The 20,422-nt window shown below is 32.2% G+C and overlaps 1 protein-coding gene across 5 annotated transcripts in view; it reads right to left on the reverse strand.

The window, feature by feature from the left end:
- DPYD (dihydropyrimidine dehydrogenase) overlaps positions 1–20,422 on the reverse strand; it is an 845,662-nt gene that overhangs the window by 566,220 nt on the left and 259,020 nt on the right. The gene's annotated exons all lie outside the window — the stretch shown is intronic.

The raw sequence follows: 20,422 nt of genomic DNA on the forward strand, positions 1-20,422 counted from the left end.
AATATATTGTAATTTATCAGGTATTAGCTTGTTTCTCTTCATGGAGAATTAGGCTGATTCCTTTACCTTACTACAATAAAAGAAAGTGCAATAAAGAAGTTCATAGACACATCCTTTGATGTATGTAAAATAATTTCTAAAAACTGGAATTGATGGTTTTACATAAATATTGTCTAATAGTGTCTATTTCCTTACAGCCTCATAACAATTTTTCAGTCTGATAGATAAATGGTACCTCGGTGGAGTATTAATTTGCACTTGTTTTACTATGTGTAAAATTAAGCATCTTTTAAACTGCTTAAAGGTTATTTTTATATCCTTTCCTATGAAATGTGTTATTTTATCTTAGTGCATGGATCCAACCCTATTAGAAAGGATATTCCAGTTGTATCAATGCCACATACTGAATAATTTGCCTTTTCCACACTGAGATAGAATGCCACATTTTACATAAACTTCCTATATGCTTTTGTCTATGTCTGATTTCTCTTTTCTGTTTTGTTGATTAGGTAAGGCTAAATGATAGGCTTATTTCAGTATAGTTTCCCTTTTGGATTCTTACAAATGTGATCTTTCCTTCTACTACATCTTCTAGTACGTCACTATTTGCAAATATAAAAGTTATTGATTTCTGTACACTGATTTTGAGCCCAAATTTTATGAATTATTTTATTGTTTGTGAAGATTTATTAGTTTTTTCAATCTTCATCTGCAAATTATATAGTTGTTCTCAAACAATACCTTTCTTATATTTCTAATTTCTTTAATTCCCTTAAGTGCGCTAGCTACCATTTCTAGCAAATGCAAACCAAATTACATTGTTATACTGTTCACATGTACTAGAACATAAAAACAAACCCTACTACTATATGTAGTTAAAGTGCGAAACACACACAGAGTAATAATAGACACCCTTTACTTGGTCCTGATATAATTGTGAATAAGGACACTATTTCTTCATTAAATATTCTGTTTGATTTCATGCTGGAATAGACATCATTTGTGTTAGGAATGTAAGATGTTTATACTATTTACAGTTTATATTTTTAAATAAATAATAGTCACTGAATTTCATCAAATGACTTCCCAATATCTATCAAGGTTATATATTCTTTTTAGGCTTATTAAAATGATATATTGCTAGCTTTTCTAATGGTAAATGATCAATATATTCTGTAACAATCTCCCTTTTTTTCTTGGTGAATTATTCTATACATATTTGTGTAGTCTGCATACTAAATTTTATATAATTTCTTGCATTAATATTTATAGGTGATATCCATAAGATTGATACATAGTTGCTTTTTTAACTTCATTTTCAAGAGAGTTGGGCATTTTTTGTCAGATTTCAGATGAAATATATGAACGCTTTAGTTCTCTTCATTTTTTAAACAGTTTAAGTGACATTGGCATTGTTTGCTCTCCTTTGAAAATTTCTGAACCTAGTACTTCTGGGGGGGGGAAATTCTGTGAAAAAAATTTACTTTTTTAGGAAAAATCAAAAATTCTTTCTTTTGAGGCAAATTTTGGTACACTTTCTTTTTCCCTCAAAAATTATTTACTTCAGATGCATTCTCTCTGAGTTTTAAAACTTTTTTTTAATGATTCTTTTAATTCTCTCTTCTACTTTTTGGTTCTTTGCTGCTCACTAGTTCATTTTGTTGTATGGTTGTAGTTGTTCTACTTTTTCTCCTTTCATTATTAATAAAGTACTTCCTTTTTTCTTAAATAGCTATTAATTATTAATTCTGGTTTTTAGCTTTCTAGCACTTTGGTTTCTGAGTTTGTCTTTATTAATTTCCATTATTTTTTCTTTATTTAGTTACTATTTTTAACCTAAATTTTTGTCAAAGTTTAAATTTTTGCTTTTGTTCTTTCTTCTTTGTTGATGAAATTATTTAAAGCTACCAAGCTTTTTTTTTTTTAGTTGTCAATGGGCCTTTATTCTATTTATTTACCTCTGATTTAATTGTATTCCAAAGGATTTATGGGTAGAATTTTGATTCTCCACTTTTGTTTTAAAAATATTGTCACTGTATTTCATAATTTCATTTTGCTTAAAAGAACTTTCCCTATATTTCTCCTTTTTGTTAGTGATTTAATTGGTTTTTTTATTGTACCATTATCAGAAAATTATATAATTATATAATCACTATATTGCTAACATATACAAAATGATTGTTATATTATGTTCATTTTTAAAATTTTATTGGGATTTTCTTTGTAGCTTACTAACTTTCATTTAAAATATTCTAAAGGATGCTGAGAAAGTGGATGTATTTCTGATGTTAAGGTAGAGTTTTGTTTATATACTTTAGCAAGTGATTATTAGTTGTGTTGTTATAGGTCTCTACTTTCTGTCAACCTGCTCTATTTGAATAGAGAATAATGAGTTAAGTTTCCTATAAGCTGTGTTTCTAATGTTTACATCTATTTTTCTTAGAAACTCCTGTAACTATGGCTCTGGAAAATTGCTGCTATCACATCACCACTGTCATTGTGATGTTCAGCATTTAGCACATAAAGAACCCTCTTGGCCTCATTTAATTGTTTTTGAACTGAATTTGACCTTATCTATTATTAACATCATGACATTTGCTTTGCTTTTGCTTTAATTTGTCATATATAATATTCAACATTCCATATCTCAAACTTTCTTAATCTCTTTGAGATGTACCTAGTGAATATAGCATAGAATTGGATCTTGATTTGGGATGTTTTTGTTTTGTGCCTTATGATGTAGTAAACACATTTATTCAGTTTAGATGTACTCTTTTTTCTAGTTCTACATCCTTTTTTTTTTTTATTGTAAACAAATGGGATACATGTTGTTTCTCTGTACATGGCGTAAAGGCATACCATTTGTGTAATCATAAATTTACATAGTAGTTCTACATCTTTTACCAGTCTATTTCTTATTTTAAATGAATAATTCTTTTATATTTAGAAATTAATACGAACTCCTCAAACTTCTAATTTTTCAGACAGCATCTATAGTTCCCTATCAAAGAAAAAAATGACAACTTCTTTGCTCAAAACACATTTCCTCCACTAGTATTTACTAAATATTATCTCTGCTTTCATGGTTTTCATTATATTGTTAAGCATGCTTACATTTCTAATTCACAGGTAGGCCAGCTATACATGACTACCTAGATACTAAAAGGGAAGCAATCAGTTAATTTGGCTACTATCCTATCCTAATACTTCCTCATTTCTCTTATTTTCATCATGTCAGCATTATCAGATCATGTGTCATCTACACTGTTCTGTCACCATATTCCCTCACATTTTAACATCTCAGAAAACTTTTCAGTTATATACGTGCAATGCTCATTATAACTCCCAGTTTCTAGCATCTTCTCTGACTGGCTGAATTTGTTCTCTCATGGTTTCATCAAGAACAGTTTCCTGGCAACAAACTTTCCTTATTCCTTATATGTTCAAAATTGATTGTCCGTAGACTTTACATTGGAAGAATGGTTTGACTGAATATAAAATATTTCTTTCTGTATCTTAGATGTTACTTTACTATTATCTGGTCCAAAGTAATGTTGTGAGGAGCATAAAGCTTGTCTAATATTTTCTTTCTTAAACGTTTGATTTCTTTTTTCTCCAAAGAGTAAATTACTTTTTGTTCTTTTAAATTCAATAATTTTCCAGAATATTTCACAATCTGAAGTTTTCCAGGACATTGTTTTTCATAAGCCCGTGAAAAATGAAATTTAAAACCTTCAGTTTCAAATACAGAAGTTTCCTTGAATTATAGCTTCAACTATTTATTCTATTCCATTGAAAGAATAGACTTTCTATATGAGAGATGCCACTAACATATATTTTGGGTCAGATTTGACTCTTCCCATTGGGTATTATTTTCTCTACACAGCCCTTACATCTTTCTTTAAACTCTCCACAAGAAATGATTTTCACAGTGTTTTGAAATTTTTATCCATTGTTGTATGTCTTCCATTCTGCCTTAATTTTAGCAATTATGCCATTTTGATTTACAGCTTCCATTCTTTCAACTCACTTTTCATTTTCTATCTTCTCTGCCTTGGTTCTGGAATCCATGCTCTATATTTCTTCAAAACACTCATATAGGTGATGTCACATTAAGTCTTTTTGCTTTAAATTAATGGGAAAAGGTTTGCTGATTTGCAATATTTTCCAAGGCAATGTGCTTTATCTAATGGTAAACTTAGTTGCCTTTTTCATAATTTTTTTCTATTGTATCTTATTTTAATGCCAAGATACATCATCATCTAATGAGTTTACTTTGTTTAGATAGCTTTTTTATAGAATGTCCCTGCAGAAGTCATTATAGGGAAGGTCAGAGAAAGAAGGTAGCCTTCTAAATTATTAACCCAAAGCACTTTACCCTACTTTGATTTCCTGAACAAAAGCAAGCACAGAAAGATTCTGATTATTCTCTCCTCATGATAAGCTACGCTCATCCCAGTGCTCATACCCATTCATTCAGAGAAGAACAACATGCTATGCTCCCAGACATACCAACACTGGCTCATTAATACTTGTTTTTACTTTCTCCTCCAGAGTGTTTGTCTGATTTCAACATTTTATGGCAGGCTTTAAAGAACAATGAAGTATATAGGACATGTTTATTTCCTGGATTTTCTAAAAAAAAAAAAAAAATGTATGTTTAAATATTGCTAGTGACTTTATATTTTACTAGAAAATATAAATTTAAATATTTTGGTATCTTTACCAAAATAAAGGAAAATAAATTCACCTATTTTATTTTTAAATTTCAACATCAATTCATACAGTTTCTTCTAAGTAATCTTATATTTGCTGGACCCAAATTACGTGACGTGCAGATAAATATGGAGCCCCAAAATTTGACCTATTAGAATTGAAAGATAAATTCTCTGGAGCTGAGATACAATGTACAGAAAAAGAGAATAAAACAAAATAAAATAAAGTAAAATATATAGTTTTTATTCTAATGTATATATAATTATATAATATGGGCATTCATAGTAATAACAGATAAATTTAAATATAAGCTCACATAATTTTCAAAGGGGAAATTTACATATTACAATGTGTAATAAAAACAAAACTGAGTATAATTAATTCAACAATGCTATGTCTTTTTAAAATTGCTCTGAACTTGTTAAGGAAAGATTATCTCAAACTACTAGGTTTATTATCAAACCATATCATATCTGCATAGTGCCTTTGTCTTTGTATAATTACAAAACAAAGGCATCCTAATTAAATATTAAAATCATCAAACTGTCAAGTCTATATCACAACCAAAATCATGTCCTAAAAAGGATTTACTGAAACAGTGATTTGACCTCAGATTCTCCTCTGTTTCCCCAACTCATACATCTGATATTTTGCCAATTACTGATGATTCAACTCTGCCCTTTCCCTCTCATCCATCTTCTCATCTTTATTCCTGCTGTTACTACCAAATCAGATTTGCATTATCTTTCACCTTGACTGTAGCTTTATAGAAACATAGGAAGTTATTGTTAAAAAGAATCTTGCAGTCATAATCAGGCCACTGAATATCAGGTCTGAATTTAAGTGCAGGTGTTACGCTAAGTCAGGGTTTGTGTCTATCAGTATATTTTTGACCTGGCAGACAAATAAGTTTATACCATGTACCAGTCCAAAAATACACAAATAGTTTCCCTATCACTGTGGTGAGAAATCTAATTGTGTGATTCCATCTGGATTTAATCAAGACACAGTCACCACCCAGAAAACATAACCTCAGACAGTAGGTGGTACAGAACAATCTGGGGCTCAGGGTGGGTGTCTCAGGAATTACAAGAAAACTGACCTAAAACCAAAGCAAAAGTGAATCTGGCCCTATAGACTATGTTAACAGATGAGGAAAAAGGAGTTAGAGAAAGGGGACTTAGAGTCAATTTGGTGTGTTTGCATCATCTCAATAAAAACTATGTCATGCGTTTCAAGTAAGATACTTGGGGAATAAACGTAATTTCCATTATACAATTAGAGGTATAATGAGTATTCTGAGGAGGTGGTTTAGGACATAATTAATAAAAGGAAAATTTTTTATAAACAATAATTAAAATAATGCAAGTAGAAGTGCCATTAGATCTAGGGATGATGGATTTCTACCTTAAGGTCACATAGTTTTATTCATTATTGAAAGCCATTCATTCTTATTCAGACTTAAAATTCAGAATAGTGAAACAGAGACATTAAAGAACTCACTGACAGATTAAAAAAAAAAAAAAAACCCGGACACTATTGCTCCAGTATTTACAGTCTAGAACATATCTCAGTCATAATCTCTGAGGTTCCCTACAGAACAATTTTGATGTAGGAAGATTGTTCTGCAAGAGAAATCATCTGAAAAAAATCTACATTTGCCTTAAATCCAAATATAATGCACCGTTTTCAGGTAATAGATTATTTGTAAAGCAGCTCTAAGAACTCCTCCCATTCCTATATGTATGCCCCTGTCACATGAATTTGTCATTCCTCTCTTTAAGAGGCAGTTTATTATCCTCCTATTGAATCTGGAATTATATTCCAAATTGCATTGATTAATATAATGAGGCAAGAATACCACTGTGACTTCTAAGTCTAAGCTTCAAAGAAAATTTGAAGTTTAAAATGTTCTCTTGGAACAAGACAACCTTGTGAACAAGCCTGGTCTTGCCTCCTGGAGGATGAGGTCCCAGGTGAAGAGGACCACATACCACATGGGAGAGGGAGGGAGGGAGGGGGAGAGAGAGAGAGAGAGAGAGAGAGAGAGAGAGAGAGAGAGAGAGAGAGAGAGAGAGAGAAGAGAGAGAGAGATGTGTCGGGATCATGTAACTGAGACTAGAGATATGTAAATAAGCCATTCTAGGCTAATCTCTCCAAACCAAATCATCAATAGGTTCAAAGGCATGCAAGAAGAGTGGACAGTGGACACCATGTATAGCAGAACATACCAGCTCAGGCCAGAATAAATTGCCATCCCACAGAATCATGGGCAAAAATTAGTGGTTGTTTCAAGTTACTGGTTTTGGGATGATTTGTTATGCAGCAGCAAACTGACATACTTTCAAATGCAAAGATCTCTTGGAAAACTGCTCATTCTAATTATATTTCTTGATTGACTCTTTCAAAAACATATGTTTTCTGGCATTGATACTTTGTTTTATACCGTATTACCTCAAATCTCATTTCTTATCTTCCATCTTTCAATACCTGATCTCAAGTCCTCTGAGCTTTACTCTCATTTGCAAAATGGTTGTCTTGTTCTCATTTTCGCTATTTTTCTCTTTCTACATGAAATTTTATGGAGTACTCATCACTCTGACGTCTCTCTTCAAACTCCCACATTACTAGTTCAAATTAGTATTGTGAAGTGACAGCTTTGTTTGTGCTTATATGTAGAGAGGGATGGGGAAAGGCTATTTAAATAGATATATAATATAGTTAATATTTGCAGCCTGGAATTACTTTCTAAACTACCTTAAAAGCAAACAGTTATTCTTTTGCATGCATTAATTTATTATGAAATAACACAAATTATGGCTCTTTTCTATCATGAGTCTTTTCATATGACATAGCCCTACTGAAAGAATAACCTGTCATATTTTATCTATCATGAATATGTCTTAATACTGATCATTAGCTCATAGCTGTATAGAACACCAAGTGCTACCTTTTCTCCATATAGGTAGCATAAAAATGTCCCTAGTATATTAGGTTGAAGGTGCAAAACCAAGGGAAAAATAACCTTAAGGAATGATTTACTAGTATTTAAGTTTTCTTACAAAATCCCTCAGTAGGAACACAGAATCAATCTGCTTGTGGCATAGACAAATCTGAAACCACACTCAATATTGTGGGAGATTAAACTCCCACTTATTTTTATCATTTTATTTATTTATTCTTCCTTTATTTTCAACATCTTTGTTTAGGGTTCAGGAATGTTATAACTTGTCCAAGTTTGCAAAACCAGTTTAAGGAGAGAGAGAATCTTAAAACTGGTGTCCTATATTTATTCTGAATTCTCATTAGAGTCTTATTAAGTATGTCCCAGATCTTAATTTTGTTTTACATATGTAGTATCTATGTAATTAGAAAGAAGAACAAATTTCTATGTATTCTTTGATGTTAAGGATGTTAGGCTATATTAATATTTGACACCTTAGCAAGGAGTTCTAGAAGACTCTTAAATCTAGACATTGTATATTTTCTTATGTTTGCCTACATATTTCAGTTTAATTGAGGAAGTAATTTTTAGTCCTTAATTAATTGGAACTGTAATTATTCAGCCTGGAGACGTAAATACTAAAAGTCAATTTAATGAAGATTTTCAGCTTCATGAGGAGCTCTCAAGAAGATGATCAAGCCTATTTCCACTTAAAAACTAGATAGCAGAAAAGATGAAGGAAATATTTCTGACAGAAAGGTTAACAATTTTTAGAAAATAGAAAGGCTGTAGAAAATTCTTTCTATGAATATGTTATTAAATCTCCTTCATATTTCTTGTTCTACTCATGATTCTGACTATACATGAATAAGCTACTTAAAATATGTTTCTTTTTCTATTTTGAATAATTCTGTGGCTGGAAATAACAATGAATGTACTTAAATCTGCTTGCACTGCAATTAATCATGTATTACTATTTGGTAATAAAAGATGGTATTAAAAATTTTTGACATATCAGGGGAGTTAAAATTTTGAAATTATAAGAAAATCAAACTGGAACTTTCTAACTGCCAAACAAGTAGCACTATGCTTAATTTAAATGGTAGTTAAGGCTTAAATAGTTCTAAGTTAAATATATAAAAAGGGGGAATAAAAGGTTTCAAAAAGTAATAATAAAAGACCTTATTATTTTCAGGTCATGACCACTCTTGGAAAAAAAGGACAGGAACTGGAAAATATGGCAAAGGTTGAGATTGCAGGAGACAGAGATTTGTACTCCAGAGTAGGACAGAACCAGCCTCATCACCTCCTGTTCTTATTTACAGTCCCTTTGCTAAAGCCTCCTCAAGGGTTTTCCCACCTCTTCTCCTCCTTGGCAGACTACAGAGTGACTCCTTTAAAATGCAAATTGAATCATTTTACTTTCCAGCCTAGATATCTAGCTGTGTCTTTCTTTATTCTCCCCCAAACCCAGCTTACATGATCCCTCTTCTCTGCCACTCAGGAGTGGTCCTCTTGGAATGTGTCCATGGCCCTTATACTTGTGCTTTTTATCACTTTTCAAATTGTTTCATTCTCTGTTTTGTGATGTATTTAATATCTGCCTCCCACCAGCCTAGCAGGTCCTTAGGAGCAAGGAATATGTTTATTCTCTTGACCATTAGATTTCCAGATGCAGCTCATAGTCTGGTATAGGACAGGTTCTCCAGAACCCTCTTAGAAGAATGAGTAAAACTGTTGTGGATAAAATTTCCTTTTCTAATATTTTATTCAATCAGTAAAATGTATAATGAAGATTTAGTTTAAACTTAATCTTAAGTCTACAATGGTCAAGAGGAATGCATACAAATTGATCTAATTAAGAATTTAATTTATTAACAATTGTATATGTAATTATAAAGTTGCATAATTTTTTATTTATTTATTTATTTTTATTGTAAACAAATGGGATACATGTTGTTTCTCTGTTTGTACATGGCGTAAAGGCATACCATTTGTGTAATCATAAATTTACATAGAGTAATGTTGTTTGATTCATTCTGTTATTTTTTCCCTTCCTCCCACCCCTCCCACCCCTCTTTACTCTCTATATAGTACTTCCTTCCTCCATACTTGCCCCCCTCCCTAACCCTAACTCTAACCCTAACACTAACCCTTCCCTCCCCCCCATTATGTGTCATCCTCCACTTATTAGCGATATCATTCGTCCTTTGGCTTTTTGAGATTGGCTTATCTCACTATAATTTTTTAAAATATGCTTTCTTTTCTAGAATTTAATTTACTCATGATGATGATTTTTTTCCCCTAAATTTGGTTGGTCTGAAGAGCAGCTTAATCATAGCTCAACATTAAACTTGGAAAAGTGATTTTAGTGGTGAGTTGAACAAGCAGATACAGCTCACTAACCACACAGGAAACAATCGGTGCTTATGGCACAATGTCCATGATAGAGTGCTCCAAGTTTTCATTCACATTTTTCTCACTTCCATAATGACTATTAAGACACTGTTGTTGAAAGAATTTTAGATACTATTTCATTTTTTATAAAATATTATTACCTAGTATTTGTTAAATATAAGGGTACTACTTTGACAGATAAGGTATGATATTTACCTAAGCTACAGTATATAATTCAAGGTGTACTGACACACATACATGTAAGCTTATATAATCATACTTAAATATTACCATTCCCTTTATTAAGCCCTATTATTTATCATATAACATCACCTATCTAAAAATTGCTCTATCACAAAATGATAGATTATTCAAATATTTAGCCATAGTAGTTTCAGTGAAAAGCCTTAACTTCAAGTATGTGATCAGTGTTCAATTAAGACCTCAAGCATTCTATTTAGGCACTGTTGTTTTAAGTATCTACAATTTATTCATCTTTATACATAAAACATATGTGAAACCTTAATAGTTGTATATGACACAAAATTTGAACATTTAAGGGATGTTACACCACATTAAGTTTAACCCTCATTTATGTCTTGGATGATAGATGCAAGAATTCCAACTGAGGCGATTTTATGAACCAGCTAAATGATTTGTATTCAGAACAGCATTAAAAATCCCCATGACAAAGTGTACTTGAACAAAAATACCCTGCTTGTGACACATCCTTTACAAGTAATGTGTTTTCATTTTTCACATGTTGCATCTCATTTATTTTATTCAGGCACACATACTTAAATCGGCAAGATACCACAAGCTCCCAATACCTTTGAAATAATAAATCACTTCTTGCAGATGTTTTCACCCACTGCAAGGCTGCCGTTCATTAATCAAACATTATCAGTTTCTATCAGTGCCCAGTGTTAAGCAGAAAAGGCACTTCATTTTGAGTTCTGACTTTCATTCACTGGTTAGTCCCTGACCCCACAATACTTACTGCTTGCATTTTAGAAATGTGAAACCTCCTACAATGTAATGGATTTTGCAGAAAAAAAAAAAAAAAAAACTAAATGGTATTATATTTTTATGAATTCCACATTGTTTGTTCCTGAGCTAAATCAAAGAGCATTTCTAAAATGCCAAATAAATATAATCATGATAGCCATTTAAAATTAGGCCCATAGTAATAAATTAATAATGTAAGCTCTGTTTCCATAAATATATCTAGCCTATCAAATTTCTATAACACAAATATAGGGATGCATTTTTAAAATTTAGCTTAAGTTATTAAAATCATTTCAAAAAACAATAAAGGGTATTTATCTACCAACTTAATTTTTAAGCCCACAAAAAGAAAACAAAACAAAGTGAACTTTAAAATCTTTCTCGGAATTTTTTCTTCTCTAAGGAAATAAATTACAGAAAATTGATTGTTTGATAATATAGGAAATCACAGATGATCTTGTGGATCATAAATCATTAGTATCACCTTGTAATCATTTTATAACCTAAAGAAAAGACAACTTATATAAACTTGACTTCTTTACTGTTTTATGAAAATTCAACAATATAATACTGAAAGATAATTTTAGATATCACTTTCATTTCCTCTTCAGAAAAAGTCTCACTTTATACCTCTAACAACTCAGAACTGAAATAACTCAAACCAACATGCACTTCAAAACCTGACCTGATGATGAATGAAATAGAGATTATCATGCAACTGAACACAAAGGAAATATTTTATAAATATTTTGTATCTTCATTATGAGCCAATACCATTAGTGATTATTTGCAAATGCTCACCCATTAAGGTATGGTACTAAAAGCTGTAAGTATGGCTATGGCCCCCTTCTCAATAAATGTATCATAAAAATTATGTGATTTTTTTTGCAAGGCATTTTTTCATATGACAAATTCAAAATCAGTAAGAAAAGCTCCATGAAAAGTATGTTACCATGATTCCACTTAGGTCTCGACATTAACTGATGGCAGAGAGCAGGGAGGACAGCGTTATTGTAATTGTTTGGTGGTACTCCTGAGCCCTGTGGGTATAAGGTAGTACCCTGATAACATCAAAAGAGAAACTCAGACACCTGTCCACAGCCTTAACTCTACAAACTTCTTGGCATCACATATATGAGCTATAAGAATTTATTTCTCTCCTACCCTCAAGACTCTACTGGCACTTATGTGTCAATAATGAATCAATTTTTGTCTAACTAACTTACGCCCAGGCAGGTTAAAAACTCAGTCCACTAGATGGTCATCCAGGTGTTCTCTGTTCTCCCTGTGTACTTTAGAACATTAAATTTTCCCTGGAAAAACAACATGCTTCCCTATAAAGAGACTGTGTCTAAGTTCACTGTTGAATCTCAACATGACTAGTATAGTGCCTGGCACAATAATAATTGTTAAAATAAAGGACAAATAAGTGAATAAAAGAATAGAAATGGGAATGCAGTTACTAGTCAGAACTTCAATTTCTTCTTTGCACTTTAATACTTTTTCTTGTGTTCATATGCTAATGAGACCAATGTCCCTCTTTTCTTTTTGTAGTGTTCCCCGCTACCTTCTTCTCTGACATTATTATAGGAACAGACCTGAAATACTTTGATATTATGTTTTAAATCTGTGATAATATTTTCTTCTAAGACATACATACATTTAATTGAAGATAATAAGGTATCATCCTTGTGCCACATGATAAGCATTTAATTGTGAAACAATGGATATGAGTTAAAAAGTGGTTGAGAAGAAAAATCAGAACCAAATCTCTACTGAACCCTGAACTTAATGTCTAGCAGGGATTAATAATAAGTGCTTTCCCTACATGTGTACAATAACTTATCAAAGTTTTCATCCACTGTTTACAACCCTCATCTTATCTCAACAAATCAACAATTCCCAAAATGAATGAGATAAGTGAGATGCCATCCCTAAGTTTGTGTAGGACACCAAAGTTGTTATCCATATATATACCCTTCTGCTTTCATGAGGCATAGGAGATAATCTAAAATAACAGATTGATAATTATAATGATTGAGCACTAAAATTGACCCTGGTCTTCCTGACAATGAGTTTAAGGCAAAATTATTATAATCAATACCTGATGGAAAGTTTACTGACTTATGAGGAGAGACAAACTATTATTATAGCACAAAATTATTCAAGAAGTTTTAATACATCAATCAATACATTGCAATTTACTGACCAATAGAATAGACAATGTTCAATAGTGATATGAAAGATTAAAATATTTCTTTATGATTTTTCAATATTCAGAAAGGTCGAGAGAATTATAATAAAATAATATATATTCATGCAATTGTCAAAATTATGTGAAATCTTACTCTATATAATCTCTAGCATATTATTTTATATAAGTGGAAAATACATACCTTTAGAAAGGATAACCTGATGACTAAATTGTTTGATCTATCAGAAATATCTTTTTAAAAAGAAATAGAATTATACTATTAAATGGTAAGAAATAATAATACTAACTTGAAAATAATCAAAATCAAATATGGACTTCCATAAAAGACATATTTTTTCAATCAGTTGTGGCCCACTTGAATATACCCAAACATATTTGAAATATTGGCATTTCTTAAGAAAAAAAATTCTTGACAATTAAATTAGTAATGAAATATTTTAAAAAGAAAAATTCTATATGATATCACAATGAAGTGTCATGGATTTAATTTTTTAATTACTTCTCAGTTTTTTCACACACACACACAAAAGTAAGTATCATTTTTTTCATGGCTAAGCCATGTCTTTAAGCTTAGCTCTGCTCCTCTGTTGAGCCTCATGCAGAGTGAGCCCCACTTGCAAAGGCTGTTTCAGCTCTCAGAAGATATGTTACTTCCAGTGCTGCTTGCTGAAACACAGCCAGCATCCCAGGTCCAAAGTGATTGACATCATCTCTCATGGAGTTTCATAGGCTTCTTTTGTTTTTCCTCAAACAGATGATTTCTAAAATTCAGCTTGGAAAAGGAAAATGAACCTTTGCTGACTTAATAATAAAAGTTAAAGCAGTTAACATCTTTTGTAGCAGAAGCAGTCAAATTAGTATGATACACATTAACTGGCATTTGCCTATCCACTCCCACCACTGGGAAACAGGAACTCTAAAGATTATATACATTTGATATAAATTTGAATGGACATATATTATCTTATGTTGTGAGGCACTTAATAGAAATATTGATGGGCTGGAGGTGTAGCTCAGTGGGAGAATGTTTGCCCAGCATGCAGAAGGCCCTGGGTTTAATCCCCAGCACAAGAAGGAAGGAAGGAAGGAAGGAAGGAAGGAAGGAAGGAAGGAAGGAAGGAAGGAAGGAAGGAAGGAAGGAAGGAAGGAAGGAAGGAAGGAAGGAAGGAAGGAAGGAAGGGAGGAAGGAGGGGAGGGGGGGAGGGAGGGAGGGGAGGGAGGGAGGGAGGGAGGGAAAGAAGGAAAGAAGAAGGGACAAAGGAATAAAGGAGGGAGGAAATTCTCCAGAAGGTTCAGGATTCAGCTTTTTAGGGTTTGCTCAATCCAATCTTATATGGCCATCTGTTTTTCATCTTCCAAAGTTTTGATATTTCTCCTTCTTCCTAATTATTTTCTTATTGACTTACAACATTTAACAAATTTTGTTGCTTGCATTTTCAAGGCAATCCAATATACAACAGAACAATATGCTTTTATTTGGCCTGCCATGTTAAAATGGATGCCTCATTAAATTGATTTAAAAAATAATGACTGGTTAATATGACTGAATCTTGGTTTGCATTAATATGAAGTTTTCTATTTTCTTTTTATATAAAACTATTTAGAACTATAAAATTTGTTGCCAGGTATGACTTTTTTTTTTTTTTTTTTTGTCTATATTCTAAGGATGAACTTAAACTTGATTCCAAATTCAGCTACAATTTAAACCTGTTGCATGATTATATTCTTTAGTAACCTCATTGTTCAATTAATGTATCAGTAAGGTATAGGACAAAAAATAATCAGCTTTCTATAGATATTTACTTACTAAAATTTCTTAAGAATATTAAAATTTGTATGTTAAAATTGTTTCCAAATTTTAATATACTCAGTCTTACCCATGATTCACCACACTCTTGTGACTTTTAAAGTTGACAAAACTTCATATGAGCAGATGCTACATAAAGCTAAATTATTTTGGTAGTGTTGAATGATCTCCTGTCAATCAATGACAACATAACCTATTGGCATTACTAAGTAAACAACTAGTTTTATTTTTAAAATAGTGTGTGTACATAACCATTCTTCTTCTTATAAGTCAAAGGTACCTCTGATACAATGGACCCATGGGTGCCCAGAAAAATCAGTTTACGCTGCATTTTTTTGTCACAGTAAGAGTACCAGAAAACAGACAAGTCAACATCAATAATGCATCCCAATTAGGAATGTATTTATTATACAATTAACAGAGAATATGAAACTTGTTTTCTAAATCCTTCTCAGAGCCCATGCTCCAAATCGTCTAACCACAAAAAAGTGCTAATTAGAATTATTCCTGTATAATCATTAAGGCAGATAGCAGCTTATTCTTTTGAATTTCACATAAAAATTCAAACATTTCTTAAATCTGAATGATGGCTGAAACACTTAAGGAACCATACCTACCAAAGTGTAAGCCACTCAGTTGCTTGCTTCTATTTGTAAGATTCTATTAACTTTATTCCACAAATAGTAACTACAGTTAGCAGCAAGTAAATCAGAAGAACAAGATCTAAAAAACATTTGCTTGGTCTTGTTAATGCTCTATTAAGCATTTCAATTAGCTGTTATGTTTACTTTTACTTTTATAAATTAATCTTTTCTGCATATCTAAATATACATATCCTAATGAGCTTTAATATTCAAGGAGACAAATAAGAGAAGATGCTTTGAAACCAATTATAGAAATAACCTTATATAATCTGCAAATGCTGTTCAAAGTTTATCATTTCAAAATGCCAATACTAGGAAATACAGTCTTATTTTGTTGAAAATAATTTTGACTTAAACTTTTATGATAGCGGTTAGGTTTGAGTTTATATACGTAGAGATTAACACAGCATTGAGAACACTGGGAATTTAAAATATGGAATAATTCTAATAGCCAATTATTAACTGGTCATTTATTTTCCAAACTTCTTATTAAAGTTCCTGACATGAAATTATAAGGAAAAAAGACCTAAGCATTTTGATCTAAATATTAATTAATTAATTCATCCTTTGTCCAGTTAAAGCTCTAATCATCTCTCACCTGGATTGTATAACAGCACTAGCTTGTCTCCCCATGTCCAGTCTTGTCACTCTCGAATTTCTCCCCTATCCAGAGATCCTGCACTGCTTAAAATGTTTTGATAACTTAACAGAATAAAGTCCAAGTCACTTAGTATGCTATGCAAGCCCTCTAAGACTTGCTTCTTGTATAACTCTACTGCCTGATGATTCAACAATCAAAGCATCACCAATTCCAGAAACACTGAACTAGAGTTCAGTTTTTATGAAGCTAGTTCACTGAACAACCCTCTTGACCCCTCTGTGAGGGATAACCCTTTCCATTTGCCTTCTCTTGCCTTGCTATCTCCCAATCATAGTTTCAGCTCCATAAAAAAAAGAAACACCACTCTCTCCAGGAAGTCTTTCATGGCTCCCTGTCCATCCACTATGAACTCTCACAGTTAAAATAATTTTAGTAATGCCAAGCATCCTCATTGTGCACCCACAAAACTCCAGGATACTCTCAATTATTACATACATTATCACATGATTTTGTAATTATTACGTGTTGCAACCAGTGAAATCTTGATCTCTATGAAGACAAGGAAAATGTTTTCCTCTTCACTGTGACAACCAGTACCTGGTACAGATCATGGTAAATGTTCACACAACAACATGTGATATAATTAGGAATGTCCAAAAACGCTGTTTGTAAATTTAACACTCTGGCATGTGGGGAGGGGTTCAAATGATTATTTTATGTTATGAAGTATAGTTTGTGTATGGATATGAGAGCAGTATTTGTTGCACATATTTGGTGATGGACGATTTCTGGCTATCTTTATTGATCTGGATAGTGACGGTTTAAAAAGATAAATCAAAAGAAGATCAGAACAGGGAGTATTTTCTATACCATGAATATTGAATAATTGTTATTTAACATATGGCTAATTAAGTCTGGCAGAAATCAGAATACAATATTTTCCTTCCACTGAAGGTTAGTCTACAGGCTTAGCCTAAGATTAATTACCCCATTCCTCAAAACAGCAAAGATTTTTCAACTTGCTTTTTTTTTTTAATTTCCAACCATGTAATGCCATGTAGCTGACCTAGAATATTTCAAAATATACATAGTGTAAGAACTCAAAAGTTTTTGAACAAATGCCAAATTATGCTGCCCATTATTGAATTTTTCTTGCATTTCTTTACTCTTTTTTCTTTCTCTTTACTCACTCCCATCCCTTGCATTTCTACCTCACTCTACATAAATACAGTGTATTCATGTGATAAACCAATCTTCAAATAGTCCGCAGTTAAAAGCTTTGCTATCATAGCATAATATACTTAAGGATGAATTTATCTTCAACTTTCAACTCATAAAATGTCCTAAGGTTTTTCTAATAAAAATATACTCTAATGGCATGGTGGCTGATTCTATCAATACATTTAAGTGAAATGTAAGTTTTGCTAAAGATTGACAATTTGTTAAAATGTTCTTGATGTTTGCAAATAAATGCTTGTTGTATTAATTTATTAAATGGGGTCATTTAATGACCTGATAGAATTAACTTATGTTCAAAGCAACTAATTACAACCTAAGTATAATTTCCAACTGAATGAAACTGGCTCAAACCAGCTTTGTGTGTTGGTTTCATTTTATATGGTTGAAGGGATAATATTTTTATAGCCTTCCTGTAAGATCCATTTGGAAAATAATCTTCCATTGGAAGAACTATGGAAGATAGTACTTTTAATTATGAATTTATTTTTTTGGTTTTTGCAGTGCTGAGGATTGAAACCAGGGCCCCACACATGCTAGGCAAGTGCTGTCCTGCTAAGCTATGTCCTCAGCCCCTTGCACTAATAATAAATAAATGATGAAAATAGGATTAACAAAAGTATCATCCTTCCTTGTGCCTTTCTTAACAGAAAATATTTTATTCTTGTGTCTTTCTACCCCATAAACATAGAGACTAAGACCTACCATAAATGTAAAATGAGTTAAGTAAAAACTTAATGTTCTTTGTCTATATTTCTCTGCTTTGTTGTATGGGTTTTCTTTTTTTTTTTTTTTCCTCTTCCACACCTAAGATTTTCTTTTCTGTGTGATCCAGGAGATAAAGTTTTTTGTTGTTGTTGTTGTTGTTGTTTTTCTCTCTCTCTCTCCTCTCCTCTCCTCCCTCCTGGGCCCTTCAGCTCTTCCTGCCAACCTCTAACCAGCAAATCAGGGCTTCCTCCTGATTGAGCATGCAAAGCCCTGGGCTTTACTATTGAGAGGCCAAGCAAGGTGAGTTCACTTGGGTGACATGGTCCACCTTAAAATGTTCTTCTCTCTTCACAAAATCAGTTCCTTGTCAACGAGGAAGACGTGCCTTCTCATGTTTCCAAAAGTGAACAGTTTCTTTTTGTTCCTTCCCCTGTTCAATATCATTTCAAAGCTTTTTTGGTGTTCACAGATTTATCTTACCATCCACTGTGTTTGGATTTCCCTACAAATATAAACAAACAAAAGAAAACCTTTCCCTTCTCCTTCTCCTTCTCCCTTAAGGCATTCATCACCCTTTACCCCCCACTCCATGATTATCCTATGAGATGCTGAGGATGTTGGGAAAACCACAGATTGGAGATTCTGGTATCATCTGGGAGAAACTTCATAGCCTCAGTCAAGGCACTGAGCCAGTTTCCTCAGCACTGGAGTCAGGGCAACTAGCACCTAATTCCTGGGATTATGGTGAAGATTGAATAAGATCCAGTGAGAATGTACACAAAGCCCCAAATACATAGTAGACATTTTAAAAATCATGGGAAAGCTCTTGGGAATGCCAAATTCAATATTCTGACTTCTCTCAAATTGTTGAAGTTGCTGGTAGACCTTTTTAGTGTTCATTCAAACACCTCAGCAAGAAGAGTTCCTATGACTTATATTCAGAACCCTATATAAACATAGCATTTCAAAATAGTCCCTGCAGAGTAATCATAAAGCATTCACTAACCTAGTCAGTAGACATTTACTATCTCCTAAATGGCGTGGTTTAGGACTTTAGTTCATTTCTGTGTAATAAGTTGAAGAGAACTCACATCTCTGACCCATCAGCCTATGTTTCAATGTCCATGTCTTGCCACTCCTCTGCACCAGTGGGCAGAATAGTTAGGAACCTGCTAAGCATTCCTGCAGGATCTCAGAATCCTTTCAGCATCCTGTTATAAATAAAAGGGAATCCTCTGAAAAGGCCAAGTTGAAGAGATAAGTTTATCACTTTACAGCTGAAAGGTGTGTGGCCTTAGTAACAGACCTGAGAACTTTTAGGGGATTTTTAAATAGAAACTAAAATTGTCATTATTTTTAACAACTAAAAACATTTAATGAATACTATTTGTTAATATATATATGCTATTATCAGGATTCTAAATGGTTACAACTTTGGGAAAAGAATATAGCATAACAACAGTATTCAAGAGTGTAAACATAAACCCTGAGGTCAAAAAATTGTCTAAAATTCCTCCTCCTTTTATTTTCTGTACCAATCAACTTGCAGTTGTAGAGACTGTATGTTCAGCTATTCTGCTTGGTTGAAATTTATTTAATCTGTGAGAGGGACTGATTTTTTATGTTTTCAAAATGCATAATGCATATTTTCTTAGAAGACCTTGGGGAATTCAATGTTAACTCTGACTATAGCAAAAAAAAAAAAAAAAAAAAAAAAGGAAAGTTAATTTCGGAGATCAGAATGTTTAACAGTTGAAAAATAAAAGAATTTTAAGATGTGTTAAAACAAACACTGATACTATGTTTTGTTAAAATAGAAAACATACAAATCCAGGAACAAAGCTTTACAGAAGAAGCAACTTAAAAAGAAGCAATTGGAAGCAAATGTTATTTTACTTTTTTTGCAGAACTTTCCTTGGTGAGTGATAAAAAGGGAGTGAATTTACATCTCACTTTAGATGATGAACATTTCTTTCTGAAATAAATATCAATGAATTTTGTAAAATATGTCTTATGTTAATTCTTGTTAAGGAAATTTGTTTAAGAATCCCAAGATAATATTTTTGAAGTGAAAAGACTTTCTTTCCAATTGATCTCTTTTCTAAATACACATATATTATAAAGCATTTCTCCTACAAGTTGTATT

The sequence above is a fragment of the Sciurus vulgaris genome (assembly GCF_902686455.1).
Source record: "Sciurus vulgaris genome assembly, chromosome: 1".
Lineage (NCBI taxonomy): Eukaryota > Metazoa > Chordata > Mammalia > Rodentia > Sciuridae > Sciurus > Sciurus vulgaris.